This window comes from Chenopodium album, chromosome 4 (assembly GCF_948465745.1).
Source record: "Chenopodium album chromosome 4, dcCheAlbu1.1, whole genome shotgun sequence".
NCBI classification, from domain to species: Eukaryota; Viridiplantae; Streptophyta; class Magnoliopsida; order Caryophyllales; family Amaranthaceae; genus Chenopodium; species Chenopodium album.
Window position 1 is genome coordinate 53,928,701 of NC_137837.1, and position 19,313 is coordinate 53,948,013.

At 36.2% G+C, this 19,313-nt stretch overlaps 1 long non-coding RNA gene and 1 other non-coding gene across 5 annotated transcripts; one reads left to right on the top strand and one right to left on the bottom strand.

Moving 5' to 3' along the window:
• The first annotated feature begins 1,621 nt into the window (after positions 1-1,621).
• LOC145627005 (uncharacterized) lies at positions 1,622-4,784 on the top strand. Of its 4 annotated transcripts, XR_014111255.1 has the most exons (7): positions 1,622-1,773; positions 1,887-2,257; positions 2,347-2,381; positions 2,881-3,104; positions 3,185-3,247; positions 3,636-3,948; positions 4,381-4,784. It is a non-coding gene; the product is annotated as an uncharacterized LOC145627005 (long non-coding RNA). The 4 variants fall into 4 exon arrangements; XR_014111253.1 differs by having other exon boundaries at positions 2,881-3,247; XR_014111252.1 differs by having other exon boundaries at positions 2,881-3,948.
• An 11,308-nt stretch (positions 4,785-16,092) lies between these two features.
• On the bottom strand, positions 16,093-16,198 carry LOC145629583 (small nucleolar RNA R71). Its single transcript, XR_014111748.1, has one exon. It is a non-coding gene; the product is annotated as a small nucleolar RNA R71 (small nucleolar RNA).
• Positions 16,199-19,313: the final 3,115 nt, after the last annotated feature.

A 19,313-nucleotide genomic window follows, 5' to 3' on the forward strand; every position in this document is an offset into this window, starting at 1 on the left:
CAACTACAAATAACCATAAGTTAGTAATGAAGATGTTCAAGAAGACAATTTTCGCGGTTATTAGTGATAACGGATCTCATTTTGTGCATAGCGCTTTTCGCAAAATTTTGAAGAAGCATGGAGTTAATCAACGTTTCAGACTCCCCTATCACCCTCAAACTAGTGGGCAAGTAAAGGTGTCTAACCGTCAAACGAAATTGATTCTTGAGAAGATGGTTGCAAGAAATAGGAAGGATTGGTCGGATAAGCTAGATGATGCTTTGTGGGCACATATAGCAGCCTTCAAGACTCATATTGGCACTACTCCTTACCGCTTGGTTTATGGGAAGTCTTGTCATCTTCCGGTCGAACTTGAGCATCGTACTCATTGGGCTATTAAGAAAATCAATTTTAACTTGGCAAGTGCGGGTGAGCAACGTTTGCTTGATCTCCATGAGTTGGAAGAACTTCTATTAGATGCATATGATTGTGCAAGTATGTATAATACTTGCACCAAGGAAGTGCATGATAAGGTTTTTGAGGAGAAGGAGTTCAATGTTGGTGCGTGACAGGGTGATCCTTTACAAATCTAGGATGAGATTATTTCCCGGGAAGCTAATGTCTCGTTGTAGTGGTGCTTTTGTTGTTCAAGAGGTTTTTCCTAATGGTGCTGTTGAAATATCTCCTTTGGATTTCTCAAAAACTTTTAAAGTCAATGTTCATAGGCTCAAGCTTTATTATGATGGAGTTTTTGTGGGATTCGTTCATGATTTGACTATCTATTATCCACCTTAAAGGGTGGAAAACGTCAAGCTAATGACGTTAAACAAGCGCTTTTCAGGAGGCAACCCGAATTTCTAACCATTTTCTCAATTTTCCTTAATTTTTGTTTTTCTTTTGATGATTCTATTCTTTATTGAGTTTCTTTCTTGATTGTATTATAGGTGGTTTTGATTGGATTTCCAACAATTTTGGTGCCTATTTTGAAGAGGTCGTGTTCGAGTTTATGAATTGGAAGCATGTATAAGAATTGAAGATTGGTGGGTTCAAATGGTGGGTTCATGAAAATCTAGTGTTGAACCCACAATCATGGAGTTTAGGGACTGCTTACTTCAATGTTCATCATGATCATCCCCCTTGTATTCACCGATGTGCGAATAAAAGGAGATCCGGAAGATCACATACCCAGAAGGGCGCGGGCGCGCGCGACCATGGCGCGGCCCTCTGGCGCTGGCGCATGGCCTGATGGCGCGGCCGCGCACCCTTGCTGTTCCTCCTTAAACGCACCGACCTTCTTTCTTTTTCTTTCCCTTCCTCTTATTTTATTTCTTTTTGTTTTTGTTCAAGCAGCATCACCATCTTCATCATTATTTTACTACTGCAATTTCATCAATTCTCACTTCATCTAGTTGATTACACTACTATAAATCCCTTAGTTTTTGGACGCTATTGGTTTGACGTTGTGTATGCTGTGAACGTAAAAATAAATTCCCGCTTATTTTCGATGCTTTTATATGTCGAATCAATTCTTGGCAAGAAAAAGCGTCGACAAATTCGTATGATTTGCACGTGAGTCAAGGCAACCCAAGGAACATTAAATAGAAAAAAAAAGAAATGTAAAAAACTGGCTTATACCCACGAATATACCCAAAGTACCACACGCATAACTCTCTCTCTCTCTCTCTAACTCTTAGATCTCAACACCTCAACACAAACTCCTTCGTCATTGAAATCCTCTTCTTCGATCTCTCAATTTATAGATTTTCTCTCCTCTTCTCAATCATGGTGCTCGAGGTTTTGCCTTCTACTCAATCTCATATTAAATTTCTTCCAAAAACGATTTCAAAATTAGGGTTTTCAATTTTACTGACATTCTGTTATTCCACCTTTTTTATTGGAATTTTCAGGCAACTATAATGTGTATGCATCGTCAATTCGGAGTTGATGCGTAATGGTGATTACTCGCCCACCAGATTTCAAGCTCTTTCTGATGCTGTTAATCTCTTATGCGGCACTAAAATTCAGATTTTCTTTCTCTCTCTTCACTTCTTTTAAACCCTAATTTACAATTTGGGGATTGAATTTGTTATCAATGGTTTTTTTTTTATGAATTTGGTAGTTAATTGTGGATATTACTTGATGGGTTTTGATGTTATTGATTGATTTCGTGTAGTCTAACCGGAGAACATTGTCGGAATTCTGACTATGGCTAGAAAAGGTGTTCGTGTTTTGGTCACTCCCACAAGTGATCTTAGAAAGATATTGGCTTGTATGCATGGTTAGTTTTCGTTTGACATATCATGAATTGATTAACATAAATCTTGATTATGCATGTTATTGAATCTGTTGTTGTGAATGCATGATTAGAAAGCATGGTCGTATCTTTGAGATAAAATCTTAAGGTATGTTTTCTGCGTTGTTGTATCTTTGTTTGCATCAATATCAGTTTTTTTCAAGTATTTATTGTTAACTAAATAGAAAATGGCTTAGCTAGTTTAATTTTGAATTTAGGTGTTGTGCCTACATCTACGAGGCTACGGCACAACTCTGTTTAAGAATTAGTACTCATGAACCTTCTTCATCTGCTTAGAAAAATGCAACATATTTTTATAGTCAATCATAAAAAATTTTTGCCATTTTAAGTACTAATTGTGAGAAATATATTGCATTTTTATTATAATTTTATATTGCATAATCTTTTCCTTGGTGATATGAATTAAGAACTTCCTGCATCTTATAATTTAATTTCGATTCTGGTCATATTATCATCTTGCAACTTCTGATTAAAAGTTCCACCTAAAATAATTTTAAACTCTTACTATTAATAGGCTGCTTTTAAAGTTTTAAACTCTTTCTTAAAAAAATGTGAGATTCTTTACATTTTTGTTGTATTTATTACAGTCGAATGCAGGGCTCAATGGTAAAGTGAGTAAGGGAGATGCAAAACCACCTTTAGCAAGGATGAAAAATGCTGCTTCTGACTTATCTGTTACTACCAGATCTGACTTAAACCCTTCAAAAAGAGATAGTCCCTCATATTAGCAGCCTTGTCGGCCTATAATTTCTGTTGATCGAAGTGTTGTTACTCTATCTCCATCGTATTCTCAGCCAGCATGATGATTGAGGTCTGTCTACATCTTGTAAGAAGACTCATATTTATTGCAATTGGAAGATGAAAATTATTTTCTTTGTCTATTCGTGATAGTTGCTTGGCTTGGATTAATTTTAAGAAGCACTGCATCATTTTTGCTGATCTCCTCGTGAAATGGTAGGGCTCTTGATTCAAGTTGTTTGCTTTATCAAATATCCATGCCTTTGATTATGCTAGTTATTTTAAGCAGCATGTAGTGCTCTTCATTGTTGTTAGTGGTGTAGCATGTTTTATGACAAAAACACTATCATTTTATGTTGGTTTCTAATATTTTCTTTTTCACAAGCATCCTGATTATAGTGAGGACATGGTCCAACTCATCCAATCGAGATAATTAAAACTCAGATGCACTTATCAGCTAATTTCAATTACCACAAATGATTTAGATATTCTTTTACGTCTTTTTTAATTTTATTTTATATTTTATAAAGTTTAGACTATTAGTCAGTCATGTTTTGTAACAGTTTAGCACAATAAGAATCTCATATGTAATTCCATTTGTCAGACTAATGGAAGTTGTTGAATGCAAGCTACGGACCAAAAAATGCAGGAACTTCTATCAAAAAATAATCTGTTTGCTTGCTGATGTTTGCTTCTGAGCTTTTTTGGGAGCGAATTAACCCCTTTTTTGAAGAATGATCTTAGAAGTAAATAAGATGGGAGTTTGCGGGTGATTTGCCTTCATGTGTTTTTCTCTGTCATCTTCAACATACGCTTCTCGGTTTTATGTCTTCTTAGATCAACATTTGCCAATGATAGCTACAGATGAACACTTCAGCATAGTGAGACTCTAGGATCTAACTGCTGACTGTATCAATGTATGTGAAAGAAAATCACGTTTGACAACCATTACTTTAGTTCAAATTTTGAATGATTCTATTTGTGAATCATTGATTATTGAATACCATATTTTTAATTCGTGGTTTTGATTAATGATTCTCATCGTATATCTCCCTGTACAATTACCAATTTTATTAGTTTGTTGGTATATTCTTTAGATATTAAGTTATTGTCAATATATTCTTGATTAATGATTCACATCTAGAATCTACTATGCATAAGCTAAGGGCAGGTTGTGGTGTCCCCCTAAAATAACCTAAACCTCAATTCTTTTTCGCGAGTTGCTAAGTGTGATACTGTGATGGTTTCACAAAGCTTTCATGTTGTCATTGTTTTGATCCCTAAATATAATCTTTTGCAATTCATGTGGTTTAATTTATCTGGTCCTAATATTTAGCTCCCTATTTCAGGATGATACTCATATCTTCTATAGAGAAGGCCAAGTAAGTTGGATCTGCTGATGGTTGTAAATTGAATTATGTTACTTTTGCATGTGCCAAATACTAACTTGTGTTTGCATAAGTTCAAGTGAAGAATGAAGTAAGGGCTACACTAGATTCTATTAACTATGTGTATGGAAAATTTGGGTTTACCTTCGAGCTAAAATTTTCAACCGTATGATAATTTTCTTATTTTCTTTGTAGTAATTTTCGTAGTCAGCATTAGTATATAGATTTCAATTAGTGATTCGGAATTTGTTCCACTACAACTAGTCACGAATGTATTCTAAGTTGAAATTATAATTGTTGTAAAAAAACTCATTAATATGAGATATTGTATATTTTCTATAATATATTTATATGCAATATAAAAATTTCAGTATAATTTTGCTGTACTTCTTAAAATTTTTAGTAATATATATTAGTATACTAGAAATCATTGTCAGTGAATGAAATATTTTAATTTAGTATTTTTGATAGTTTTTTTAAAAGAATATGGACAAGATAAAGCGTCCCCAAATTAGAAAACGTGGACAGGAAAAAGTGTCGCCAAATGTTAGACAACAAATGTATGAAAATATGGACATAGGAAAGCGTCACCAATCCTAAGATTCTTGACTACAAAAAGAGTCGCCAAAGTTAAAAAAGTGCGCCAACTATTGCAAGTTGTGACACTTCGTATAAAAATTTAGACACAATAAAGCGTCGAGATTCGCGACACTTTTTGATGTCCAACAAAATTATCGACTCACTTATTCTCGAGGCTTTTTAGAAGCGTCGAGAGAAAATTTTGCGACGCTTTTTAGTGTCGAAAATAAGGCTAAAAAGCGTCTAAAAAGCACGCCTTTTGTAATAGTGTTATTACTCTAAATCACCATTTTAACACTTTAATTGTGGTTTTCTCTTTCCTAAAGTTGGGATTTTTGGGTACTCTTTGGATTGGGGTTTGGTGTTTGCAATTTGGATTGTTTGTGTGTGATAATTAATTTCTCTATCTACAACTTTGTTCTTACTCAATCCTTAATTCAGATTATTTTGGTAACGATTTCTTCTACTTTAATCTCAGTTATTTACTTTAATTCTTTCATCATGTCTTATTTTGATTAATTTAGATTTAATTATGTGTGAGTAGTTTTATTTCTAGGGTTTGTGGGGAACCATAAATAATATGATGGGGTAATTTATTGTTGTTAATTATCAATGCTAGATTAATTTCCTATTGATTGATTTAATGCTGTGCGATTAGATTAGGCCTGATCTTTTATGCATGAGTTTGAAAATATTGATTCGAGATTCGAGAGATGAGAATTGATATTTAGGTCTAGTTTTAATAGGCAGATTAATTTATAAATTGTTAATTCGAGATTCGAGAGATGAGATTTAATACCAGTAGATTAATTCTGTGATTGTAATACGTAGCTGTAGGCGTCGCTCGAAGTGCGCATACTTAAAACATGTGTGAATATGCTTGGGACTCATAGGAAGAGGTAATTGACATATACGATTAGGGACAAGGAAAGTACGGAGCTGCCAACAAGTTTTTAAGGAACTTGTAAACCGTTCACGGATCATAAAAAGGCAACCACGATAAGGGACAACGATTGACCCGTGAAGGTTACACCCCATTCATAATCCATGAGATTACTAACTCCATATGGTTCGGAACCACAAAAGGAGGATCGGGGATGATGGTACAAAGTGAGTCATGGAGTCACATTCGCCCGTATTGGCCTCTACTCGATTTTTATTGTGAAAAATGATTCCTGTGATCTCAAAGGCATACAAACAAAGATTCAATTTGCTCCAAACTATTATTACGCTAAATTGGTTGAATATTAATGCAACACATAATTCTAAAATATTTGTGATCACTTGATTAAACGACAAGATTAAAAAGGATCCTAAACCGGTTGTCCAAATTATCATATTAGGCGTGATTTTTAATTACACATTCCCTTTAAACATGCAATATGGTGATCATAATGATAATAGAATAAACATTAATATTGGAAGAAATTTAACAACAATAGCGTAAGTCAAATCAAATATAAAATTAACCTAATCATGATACTAGCAATATTAAAATAAAATAATATTAATTAAATTAATTAATTACTCACATTCCGGGCGTTCCTTTAAATTGCTACATCATGAATAAACTGTTAATAACTTCAATTAAAATATAAAGCAAATGAAAATTAAATTAAATAAAAAGTAGTGTTGATTTGGTCCAAACCCTGAGTTAATTATACCTTTCACGCCTTGGTTTAAGGACGGAACCTCGGGTTGAGTATAGACTCCTTGGAGTGCTTAAGGGAAGAATGGTGTAATTAGGAATATAGGTTTAAGGCTTAGAATATGAGAGAGAGAGAGAGAGAGAGAGAAGATTTTTTATTGTAAAAGAGAGAAAGAGAGAAGGATTTGATGATCAAGCTTGTTGATGATTGAAAAAGGGGAAATATGACCTCTATTTATAGAGAAAAAAAAGGGGTCGGAGAATTAAGATAAGATCCGAATTAAATCGGAATAAAAATCAATAGACTGCAATTTTTGCGGTTTTTGTTTTTATCATATCTTTTGATCTAGAAATCGGAATAAGATGAATAAGATATCAATGGAAAGCTCTTGAATTTTACTTTATATCCTAATTATAATTAGATTAAAATATTTTATAGAATAAAAGATATGACAGAAATAGTGAGACGGTTTCAGTTTTGGATAGAGTTTGATATTTTATTCATATCTTTTCCGTTATAGCTCGGAATTAATATTGTAATATATCATTGGAAATATAATTTCAAGGGCTATCCAAAAATATAAAATTTGGATAAAAACTATGCGGCACGAAAATAATATTTGTCTATCTTTGAACATCATTCAATTGAATAAAATTAGGACTTTCAAAAAAAGGAGTTTTATTCAATTTCAAACTCTTTAATCTTATTTTTTCAAAAAGGATAATTAGGATCTTTTAGAAACTTATAGAAGCTTCTAATTAATCCTAATTTTTTTAGGAATGGGATTAAATAATTTGGACCCTCCACATGATCATTGGGTCGTAGGTAAGGTGGGCTTAGGTTCGATTTGGGCTCAGTTTAATATTTTGGTCATAACTTATTCGTTATAACTCGGATTTGGGCTTATAATATATCGTTGGAAATCTATTTTCAAACCCCATCCAATTATTAAATCATTGGACCCAGATTATGAACCAAAATAAAGTGGATTAAACGTTTTTATAAAAAGGACACGAAATGAATGATTTTAAAGGACACGAAATGAATTATTTTGGGTTTAAAGGCACGAAAAGAGGAAAATAAGTTATGGTTTGGGGAAATGGGCTAGGAATTGGTTTTTTTATGAAATATAAGTATGGATTTAAGCCCTCTAAATATTTAATACTTAACCCGACCTATAATGGCGATGAAAGGTTGTTCATCATCGGGTTTGGTTTTGGGGAGACATTTTTAGGTGTCTACAGAAGCTCCCACTTTGATTGAGTTTGTAGAAACGTCAGTTTGAAAAACGATAGTCAAAGAAGTAGATAGGGATGGAGAATAATTTAAAACGTTCTATGATACTAAATCACTCTGTATACGCCGATACCTGCAGAAAAATGTTAGTTCCACAGTTAAAAGAGTAAAGGAATAGAATGCTTATCTGACACCAGTGTATCGATGATAAATGAGTTTGGTATTTTCCTATGATTGAAGGAATCTACCGGATGACGTCTGTTGAAATGTTGTCCGCTTGTCCTCGGACTTGGGCCGTAGTTGGTTCGCTTGTCCCCGGACGTGGGCTGTAAATGGTTCGCTTGACCCTGAACGTGGGCTGTAGATGGTCCGCTTGTCCCCAAACGTGGGCTGTAGATGGTCCGCTTGTCCCCGGACGTGGGCTGTAAATGGTTCGCTTGTCCCCGAACATGGGCTGTAGATGGTCCGCTTGTCCCCGGACGTGGGCTGTAGATGGTCCGCTTGTCCTCGGAAGTGTGCTGTAAATGGTCCGCTTATCCTCGGACGTGGGCTGTAAATGGTCCGCTTGTCCCCGGACATGGGCTGTAGATGAGACCTTTAAAATAAAATTTGCCAAGGGACTCGTATATATTGTGGTTGACTTGACCAACTGACTTGACCAGGTTTGACTTGACATGACATGACATGTGTATGGCTTGTGATTATGTGTGTCTTAAGTGAGTGCGTGCACTGACACAAGCAATTAAAAATGCAAAAGCAAAAATTTTCCGTCATTTTTTTCATGAGTGGAGGGTACCGACTTTCTCCCGAAAAAAAAGATGTGAAAAATGAAGTTTTGTTTTTAAACTTCCCAAAAAAAAAGGGAAGAAGTTTTGAACTTCCTTGTTGAGCAAGACGAAATGAATCACATGGATTTTCTTCTTGTCATATTGAACTGCTCGTCTTGAGTATAATGTATGCATAATGCATGTTCTTAGGCTAGGAGGCTAAGGACAATTACATCATGTGACACAATAGATGAATGAACTTAGGTCATGGAGCTAAACATCATATATGGTGTAAAGAAACGATCTTGAACGTCACTTAGGTCTTGAAGCTAAGCACGTATATAGATGAAGTGATTATTGCATAATGAAACTTACTTAGGTGAAGGAGCTAAGAACGATATGCTTTGTATGATTACAAATCATTGATATATAAATGTTGCTCAGCACATTATGCGATGCATGAAACAATGAACATTGCTCAAGTCAGGAAGCTGAGCAAGTATACAATGTTTCTTTTAATGAATGTTGTCTTAAAAGATGATGAATCATGCACAGTGGGGAAACAAGATTTCATGATAAAAGGTTCCTAAGGGATATCTGATATGGCTATGTATGTGTGAAAGACGTGTGTGAAAGTGATACTAGGTGAGGCTGCAATGGCTATGGTGATGGAAATATATGTGAGAAGAGTCAAAGATGATGACTCTTTAGGAAAGGTAGGCTAAATGATGTGGGTTCAAGCCCCCAAGTCTAGTTCTAGATGGATAGGGTCATAGGGATAAGGATTGGATATTCTTTGACTCCATCATGCATATGAATGTGGCCGCACCTCGATGTAAGGTTTCCTACGTATCCGTTAGGAATCAGGCCGAACGTAGCTCTATCCGAACTTTGCACAAGTGTATGTACACCTCAAATAGGTCTTTTAAGGGTTGTAATATGGTTAAGTTGATAGTTTAAACAAGAAAAGGGTACAAGGCTCAAGACCCGAGAGAATCCCCAAGATGTGTAATTGTGAATTTGAAAATTTTGAATTTTGCAAGTTTATTTTCATTATTTTTTTTTTGTTTTTTTTTTCATTCTTTTGAATCAATGTAGGCAATCTCAGATCATGCGGTCCATCACTCACTTAGCATTCATGTTTCTCAGGAACGGTACCAAGCACTCGATAAGAGAAGCAATTCGAGACGTGTTCGTATCAAAGACATTGGAACACTTACCTTTAGACATTGTTTTATTGTTGCTTTGCTGCCTTTTTTTACTTGCTTTTTAAATTTTATACAATCACACACCTTCCCATCCCAGGGTTAAGTGAATGTGGGTTGAATAAAGAAGGTTAATCATTAGACGAGGCTCAAAGTGGTTGATGAATAAATGGATGTGTGATTAAGTGGTTAATGGGGAATGAATGGGTTGCAAAGGTACCTCAAATCATTGGTATACCTTGTGTTCGGTACGATAATTTTTTTTTTATTGTTTTTTTTTTTTTTGGTTTTTTTTTTTTTTTTTTTTTTTACTAATCACATGATCGAATCTCAGAAAGAGATGCTCATTTATGAAGAAGGTATGAAATGTGACACATTCACACATGGATGAAGATAACCTATGCTAGACTTTTTAGAGGGAAGGGTTTGAAACAAAAGAAGAAGAAAACATGAAATCTTGTGAGAAACTTGCATCATGCTTTGTCAACAAGGAAAGCAGGTGTGATTAATTGATCAATTGATGTTTGATTATTATATTTTACCCTGGAATGTTATTTAATTGTGAACCTATGCCTTAGGTCTTTTATTCATTGTTTTCCTTTAATATTATTCTTCCCTACTTTTACTCTTACAGTTTAGTTATCCTTTGATTATAATATATTGGTTACTTTATAATTTAGATTGCTTTAATTAATTAGGAATAGAAAGACTAGTTTCCCTGTGGATTCGACCCTACTTCCCTATCTACTTTAGTTAGAGGATTTAGGAATTACTTTTAACTAGGTGATACGACTTTAGCCTGTCAAATTTTGGCGGCGTTGCCGGGGAGACAGTCTTATTTTTATTTCTAATTAATTTTGTAGTCTAGGTTATTTCTTTTTGTCTTAGAGAACGTTAGTTCTTTGAGGCAAGTCTCAGATTTGCTTTTAGTTCTTTGTTTATGCCCATGTGTTCCAAATCAGATTACATCCCATTCGATCCGGAGATCGAACGATCCTTCCATAGACAAAAGAATTTTTACAAGAAAATTATGGCGAGTTCTGATGATAATAATAATCACCGAGACCCTCAAATTGATTCTAGCGTTTCAGAGGTATCTTCAAAAGAAGAATCAGAGATGGCGATACCTAAGAAGCTCAGTGATTATTCATTGCCAAAGCTTACAGATTTTCCGCATCTTACTCCCACTCCAGCTCTTGATGGGGTACAGTTTGAGATTAAACCCCAATTTATAACGATAATAGAAAGGAAGCAATTTAGTGGAGCTAAGGGTGAGGACCCAAATCTTCATATTGTAAACTACTGTCAGTACTGTAATACCATCAGGCAAGTTGGGGTCACACAAGACCAAATCAGGGAGATTCTCTTTCCTTTCTCTTTAAGTGGATAAGTTAAATTATGGTTTAATGGATTAAATGGAACCGCACTTGGTATAACTATATGGGAAACTCTTATTTTGAATGTTTATAACAAATATTATCATGTAGAGAGAACAGCAGTACTACGGAGTGTTATTCAGAACTTGGCAAAGATTTGCAGGATTGTGTTTTCTTTGAAGGAACGAGCCTCACAACGCCCAAACCAACGAACTAGCTGTTATTGGTCACTATGTGTATGGGTGTGGTAAACTGAACATAGGTAGATACATCATCCACCACCTGAGTAGACACGCCACAGCTGGTACCCAGTCTTGTACCCCAATTCGTATAGGAGGCCTGATCACTAGAAAAGCATTAGAAAAGGCCGGTTTTGTTGAGAGTGGACCCCACTAGATGACTAACCGTGGACCGGATACCTATATGACTGGTAGGTATTTGGAGGAGTTGGGTTGGGTACGATTGGATAGTGAGCAAACCCCCCACTGGTGCATTAGGACTAGGATTGAGTGATGAGTGGTATTTATGCCACGATTAAGGTTCATTTTTATGGTCATTCTCCCACATTTGCGGCTTGTTTGTATCCTTTTCTTTGAACTTAGTTCCCATTCCCTTTATGCATATTCTTTCCTAGATTTTTCCCTTTTTCCTACTCTTTACTTTGATTTCCATGTTTATGCTTTGTAGGAACCATCGGGGTTTTCAAGAGGAGGAAGCTAAGCTCAAGGAAAGCTGAAGGAAGCAAGATTTAGAAGAGGTTCGACCGAACCTGCTTAGTGGTCCGGCCGAACGTCGAGGCAGGGTCAAGAAGCAATTTTGTAATTTTGCAGGAGTGGTCGAACCACAGAAGTTCGACCAGACCAAGATCAGGGAGGTTCGACCGAACCTACCCATGGTTCGGCCGAACCTACCCTATAGTCCCGCCGAACCTTCCCAGTGTTCGGTCGGACCACTCCTCTTTTTCAGCTGGCTCTGTACGGACTATATAAGTCCCATCTTAGAACGTTTTGATATAATTTAGATTAACTTAGTTTTAATTTTCTGCACTTTTAACTTAATCTAGAGAGAGAAACACTATTAGTCTTCATTTGGTAGAGAGAAAAACACTACGTGAAAAAATGAAATTGACATCGATTCTAACCCGGCCTAAGGCACCGGTTTGAACCGGTGTCAATTTGGGGGGTGCCAAAAAGTGATTTAATAAGGCAATGGTTCAAATCGGTGCCAAAACTCGGAAATGGCACCGGTTAACCGGTGCCAAAAATGGCCAACAAAAATTATTTTGTTGTTTTTGGCACCGGTTAACTGTTTCCAAAAATGCCCTAATATATATATATATATATATATATATATATATATATATATATATATATATATATATATTTCTTTTTCTTGTTTTTCCACCTAAAAATTAAATAGACTAAAATAAATAACATCAAAACATATAGCGAATATCAATCATCATCGAAAATTTGCAATATATGATCAAAAAAAATTTACAACATATAAAAACTTTGATTACAGCATATAAATAAATAAAAAAAATTACAATATAAATAAAAAAAAAACCCATTCATTCTTGTATCTTGCTTCTTCAATTTCAGAACTAAATAACATACCTGCACCAATTAAAACAAACAAAAATCGATTAATATAACTAAACTTCGAAAAAAAAAGGCCGAGAAATTTAATCCCAAAAATTGAAAAAAAATTCAAACCCAGAAAAAATTGAAATCGAAAAAACTTTGAAAAAAAAAACTTGAAATCGAATAAAAACCCAGAAAAAAAAAACTTGAAATCGAAAAAAACCCAGGAAAAAAACTTGAAATCGAAAAAAAACCCAAAAAAAATAAACCTAGAAAACGAAAAAAATTTAAATCGAAAAAACCCAGAAAAAAAAATTTGAAATCCATTTAAATCTAGTATTCGAATAAACCCAGAAATTGAAAAAAATTAAAATCGAAAAAACCCAGAAAAAAAATTAGAAATCGAAAAAAATTTTAAATCGAAAAAACCCCAGCGTTCGAAAAAACCCAGAAAACAAAAAAAAATTGAAATCGGAAAAAATTCGATTAAAATCTGAAAAAAAAAATCAAAAACAAAATTGATTAAAAATTTGATTAAAATAAAAAAAAATAGATTAAAAATTCGATTCAAATTAAAATCGATTAAATTTTTTTAGGGTTTTTCTAAGCTATACTCCTAAGGTATTCGAGTTTCTAAGGTGTACCCATGCTTTTTCAAGTTTCTAAGTTGTGCCCTTCAACTCCTTATCAATACTAAAATGTACCCTTATTAGTTGTTTAAAAGTTATTTGAGAGAGTGATTTCGTGGCTTCAGTTTTCATTATTAGGGTTGCGGTGGCTAAGATTTCTTTCTCCTACCATTTCCTTACCTTTTATCATCTTTTTATTAAATTTATAGTTAACTTTAGGTGACATGGAAGTCCCAAGGAGGGTACCATTCATTAATGGTAGTGAGTTGAGGGGCATAACTTAGAAACTTGAAAAAGCATAGGTACACCTTAGAAACTCGAATACCTTAGGGGTATAGCTTAGAAAAACCCAATTTTAAAAAAAAAAAAACCAAAAAATTCGATTGAAATCAAAACAATAACCCAGAAATTCGAGAAATCGATCAAAACAATAACGCAAAAAAAAAAGGAACTTAAATCAATTAAAATTTTAAAAAAATCGATTAAAAAATCAATTAAAACAAAAGCCCAGAAAATTGAAACAAAACCCATAACTTTGATTGAAATCGGTGTTGCATGTGGTCTTAAAAACCCAGAAAATCGAGAGGAGTGGTGTTGCATGTGGTCTTCAAAAACCTAGAAAATCGAGAGGAGTGGTGTTGCATGTGGTCTTCGTAGTTGTGAGGGAGAAGGAGATCGAAAAATTAATGAGAATTAGAAGGAGAAGAAGGAGATCGAGAAGGGAGAAAGAGGAGGAGAGGAGAGGAGAGAGAAAGAGGATGACAGGAGAGAGAAACCAACTGAGAGAAGTATTAGGGTTGGGGGGGATTTAAAGAGTAATGGGATCATTTTTTTTTTAAATTTTTTTAGGGCTCCGGCTCAAAAAGGCACCGGTTCAAACTGGTGGCCTTTTTGTTTTTGGCACCGGTTTGAAGTGAACCGGTGCCATATGTCTTGGTTCATTAACCCACACATTTTTTAGCCTATTTTTGGCACCGGTTTGGCCTGAACCGGTGCCATTTGGGGGTTGCCTTTTTGTATTTTTCTACGAGTGAAAGTGTGGATTTCTTCATTGATGAACTTGGATTTTGAAGAAGAAGCTTGTTTAATCTTTTGTAGATCTTCAACTTCAATTAATGAGCAATCTCTTACTCTTTCTCTTTACTTTTGCATTTAATTTTGCTTGTTTACTTTGATTTTCATTCTTTACTTATTAATCATGTTGATGCTTATTGATTTGATGATTGATATTGTTCTCAACATGATTTGTGAGTAGTCTCTTAGCCAAGGGTGTGGGGATGGTGTAGTTGCTAATTGTTCATTCTTATAATATTGGGATTAAGTTAATTGTGATTAAAATCTTTGCATGCTTGATATTCTTTGATCTTCTTGCAAGTACACATTGTTAGTTGACTAAAGGTGAATCTTTGCTAACATGAAACGAAAGTTGACTTAGTTAGGATTCATTACTATCGATTGTCCTTTGATTGCACCTCCCAATATATGGTTCTAGTGTGGAAACATAGAGGCTATGTTAGAGAAACCGATTAACCCCGGAAGGTGGTTAGATTGAACCTTATATCGATATTCATGCATGTTTAGTTCACTATTGATTTGCTTTTATGTTATTGCATGATCAAGCGGCATCTACATCTACCCATCTCCCTTGGTGTTTAGTTATATTGATTTTAACTCGTTTTATCTTTAGTTTAATCTCTTAGTCATTCCTATCCTTTGTCCCGAGATATCTTAAAGTCTAGTGATGACTGCGGTGTTTATGTGCTTCTCCCTGTGGTTCGACCCCTCTTCTTACCATATACTTGTATTAGGATAAGTCGAGTGTTAAAAATTGTATTTGATTTAGATGTAGTTGTCTAATGACGCAATTATTCCTTTATCAAATTGGCGTCGTTGCCAAGGAGGCGGCTTCCATTGCTATTTCATTGCTTGTTTGAGACTATCTCATCTTTTATTTGTTAGTGTTTTCTACTTTTGTTACTTGTCAGTGCTTACGTTCTTCTTAGCTTTGCTGTATGAACAGAGGACGAACCCGCTCAAGGTCTTTGATTCCAATCGATCTAGAGCTAGAGAGGTCTTTGTCCCTACTTTGAAGAGAAGCAAGAGCAAGGAGTAGAAATTCTCACACCCCGACGAGAGAAGTAAGAGAATTAGAAGATACTCCACCCTCTTCACCCTCAAGTAAAGAATTAGATAGCCCTAACTCATCATCGAGTCCGGAAATAAACCCTTTCTCAACCTATAAGTTCGAGAGTGAAGAAGGTCCTAAAATGGGAGAGAATACACCTTTGAGTCGTTTTGGGGCCCCCAAAGTTTTTAGAGCGTAAAGTGGGATCCTAACTCCTACTACTCAAGCAAAAAATTTCGAGATCAAGCCTAATTTGATTGCTTTTATTGAGAGGAAACATTTCACGGGTGGAAAGTTTGAGAGTCCTCATGATCACTTAAAAGAGTTTGAGAAATATTGTGACACAATAAAGGCCATTGGAGTGACTCAAGAATATATTCGCCTCAAGATGTTTCCATTTTCACTAATTGGAAGAGGTCTGGAATGGCTAGAGAAGGAGGTACTCCCTAATTCTTTAACAACATGGGACCAAGTGACTACGGCTTTCTTGAGGAGGTTTTATAACCATAGGAAGACCGCCGAGGCTCGGTATTTGATTCAAGGTTTTCGCCAAAAGAGTGGTGAGTCTTTAAGTGCGGCATGGGAACGATACAAAGAGCTTCAATGTCAATGCCCACACCATGGGATACCCAAGTATCAACTCATTCACACTTTCTATGGAGGTCTCACACCTCAAGGAAGAACAAGCCTAGACGCCGCGGCCGGCGGTCCAATCATGAACAAAGGAGAGCATGAAGTGGAGTGTATTATAGAGGAGGCTGCAAAGCACTATGATGATTGGTATGAAGGAGAAAGGGATGCTACTTCTAGTAAGGGTGTTTATGCATTGGAGCAAGCCAACGCAATCAGCAACCTCTCTACCCAAATCTCCAATATGACCAAGCAAATGGATGAATTGATGAAAGAAAGGTCCAATCCTCATGGTAATACCTCCCCTTCAACCAAGGGAGGCAATGGTATGGATACTTCCTCCTCCTCTTCTTACAATACAATGCCCCAAGGATTAATGTTTTGTTCTAATTGTGAAACTTGTGATCATGATATCTCCTATTGTGTATATGCTTTTGAAGTTTAACCCCTTTCCCATGAACATGATGATAATATGGAAAATGTCAATGCTATGAATTTTTCTCCTAGAATGGGAAATGTAGGGAACATAAGGCCAAACTCCAATCAAATGGGGAATTGAAATCAAGGTAGAAACCGTGGTTGGAACCAAAGTGGTGGTGGTTATGATAACCAATACCATGGTGGGAGAGGCCCTTCCAATTTTAATGGAAGACGCTACTCTAACCAAAGGGGGTATGGTAATCAAAACTAACAACCTAATTCCCGACACAATGACAATCAAAATCAAAATTTTGGTGATCAAGGTAACATGGGAAATAATCAACAAAGCAATGTTCCTAACCAAGGAACCGAGGCAATAGGGGTCAATATGTTTCTAACTATGCCCAAACTAATAGGCCTCCGGGTTTCCATCAATCCCAACTTCCTCCACCTCAACAACCTCTTCAACTTGAAGCCCCTCCAAATGATCCCGTGATGGCTAAATTAGATGCTCTATTGAAAATGCGTGAGGAGGATCAAAAGAAACATGAAGAGGCCCAAAAACGCACCAATGCTCACATGAAAAGGCTTGAGACCCAAATTTCTCAACTTGCATCTAATTCATTCCCTTCTTCTTATACTTCTTCTTCTGACATTCCAAGTCAAGGAGTCAACCCAAAACCTTTTTATGCCGTGACAACTAGGAGTGGGAAGGTAGTATGGAGTGACCCTTTAGTTGAGGAAGAAGCCAAAGAAGTGGTGGAGTTAGAGAATGAGGGTTAAAAAACCAATGAGCCATTGAGTGTTGCAAAGGAAAAAAATGTTGAGGTGCCAAAGGAAAAAGAAGCCACCCCCTTGCCCCTAAATCGCCAACCTAGAGAGGAGAAGCTACCCTTTCCACAACGATTTGTGAGAGCTAAACTTGATGCCCAATTTGGGAAGTTTTTGGAATTCATTAAGAATTTGCATATTTCCGTCCCTTTTGTTGATTCTATGAAGAAAATACCCCACTATTCCAAATTTTTGAAAGATCTTTTGAGTGGGAGAAGGGAGTGTGAGACGGTGACTTTGACCGCCAATTGTAGTGCAATTCCAACAAACTTCCTACCAAATTGAAAGATCCGGGTAACTTTTCAATCCCTTGTTCTATCAATGGCATTGAATTTGATAAAGCCTTGTGTGATTTAGGAGCAAGTGTGAGTCTCATGCCCTATTTCGTCTACCAAAAGCTTAGTGTAGGAACCCTCTCCCCCACTAACATTACTCTCCAACTAGCGGACCGTTCCGTTAAGTTCCCCATGGGCAAGGTTGAGGACATTCCCCTTAGGGTAGGAAAGTTCACATTCCCCGTGGATTTCTATGTTCTAGAGATGGATGAGGATGAGAGGATTCCTATAATTTTGGGTAGACCATTTCTATCTACTTCTAGAGCTATCATCGATGTGAAGGAGGGTAAGATATCCTTGAAAATTGACAATGATTCCATTGAGTTTGATTTGAATAATGTCATGCAACAACCCTCCTCAAGTGGTGAACGCTTTAGGGTAGATGTTCTTGATACCGTTCTTAATGAATTTTCTCGCTCCCACTTGCATGCTACTAATAATGATCCTCTTGAAAGTGTGTTGTTGAATGAATCAAAGATAGGTACTCACAAAGAAGACATACAATTCTATGAGGATTTGGTTGAGGAAAGCAAGAAGGAGTGCAAGGATGCGAGCATGGAAGAAGAGGCTCCTTACATTCATGACCTCTTTCAAGTTAAAGAAAGAGAAGAGAGCCCCAATGGTAAGGGAGCACCAAAGGTAGACTTGAAACCTCTACCTTTGGGCTTGAGGTATGCATTTCTTGGTCCCGATGAGTCTTTCCCCGTGATTGTCAATTCTAACCTAACGGAGGAGCAAACCTCCCTGTTGAGCAATGTTTTGAGAAAACACAAGAAAGCTTTGGGTTATACCATTGATGATATCAAAGGTATAAGTTCATCTTTATGTATGCACAAAATTGATCTAGAGGGAGATGCCAAACCCGTTAGACAAAGGAAAAGAAAGCTTAACCCTTCCATGCAAGAGGTTGTGCGGAAGGAAGTGGCTAAGCTTCTTGATGCGGGAATTATTTACCCAATCGCTCATAGTGATTGGGTATCTCCCGTGCAAGTTGTTCCTAATAAAGGGGGCATGATGGTAGTGAAAAATGATCATGATCAACTAGTGCCCACTAGACTTGTTACCGGTTGGCGCATGTGTATTAACTTTCGCCAACTTAAGACAAGTACATGCAAAGATCATTTTCCACTACCGTTCATTGATCAAATGTTTGAAAGGCTTACAAAGCATTCCTTCTATTGTTTCCTTGATGGTTACTCGGGATTTTTCCTAATCCCGATTGACCCTAAGGATCAAGAGAAGACGACTTTCACATGCCCCTAAGGTACTTATGCGTATCGTAGGATGCCTTCGGGCTTTGTAATGCCCCCGCAACATTCCAACGTTACATGATGTCCATTTTTAGTGATATGATTGAGGATGAGATATAATTCTTCATGGATGACTTCTCCGTTGGAGGAGCCACCTATGAAGATTGTCTATCTAATTTATCTCGTTGCTTAGAAAGGTGTGACAGGGCTAACCTCGTGTTGAATTGGGAAAAGTGCCACTTTATTGTGGAAAGTGGGATTGTTCTTGGGCACAAA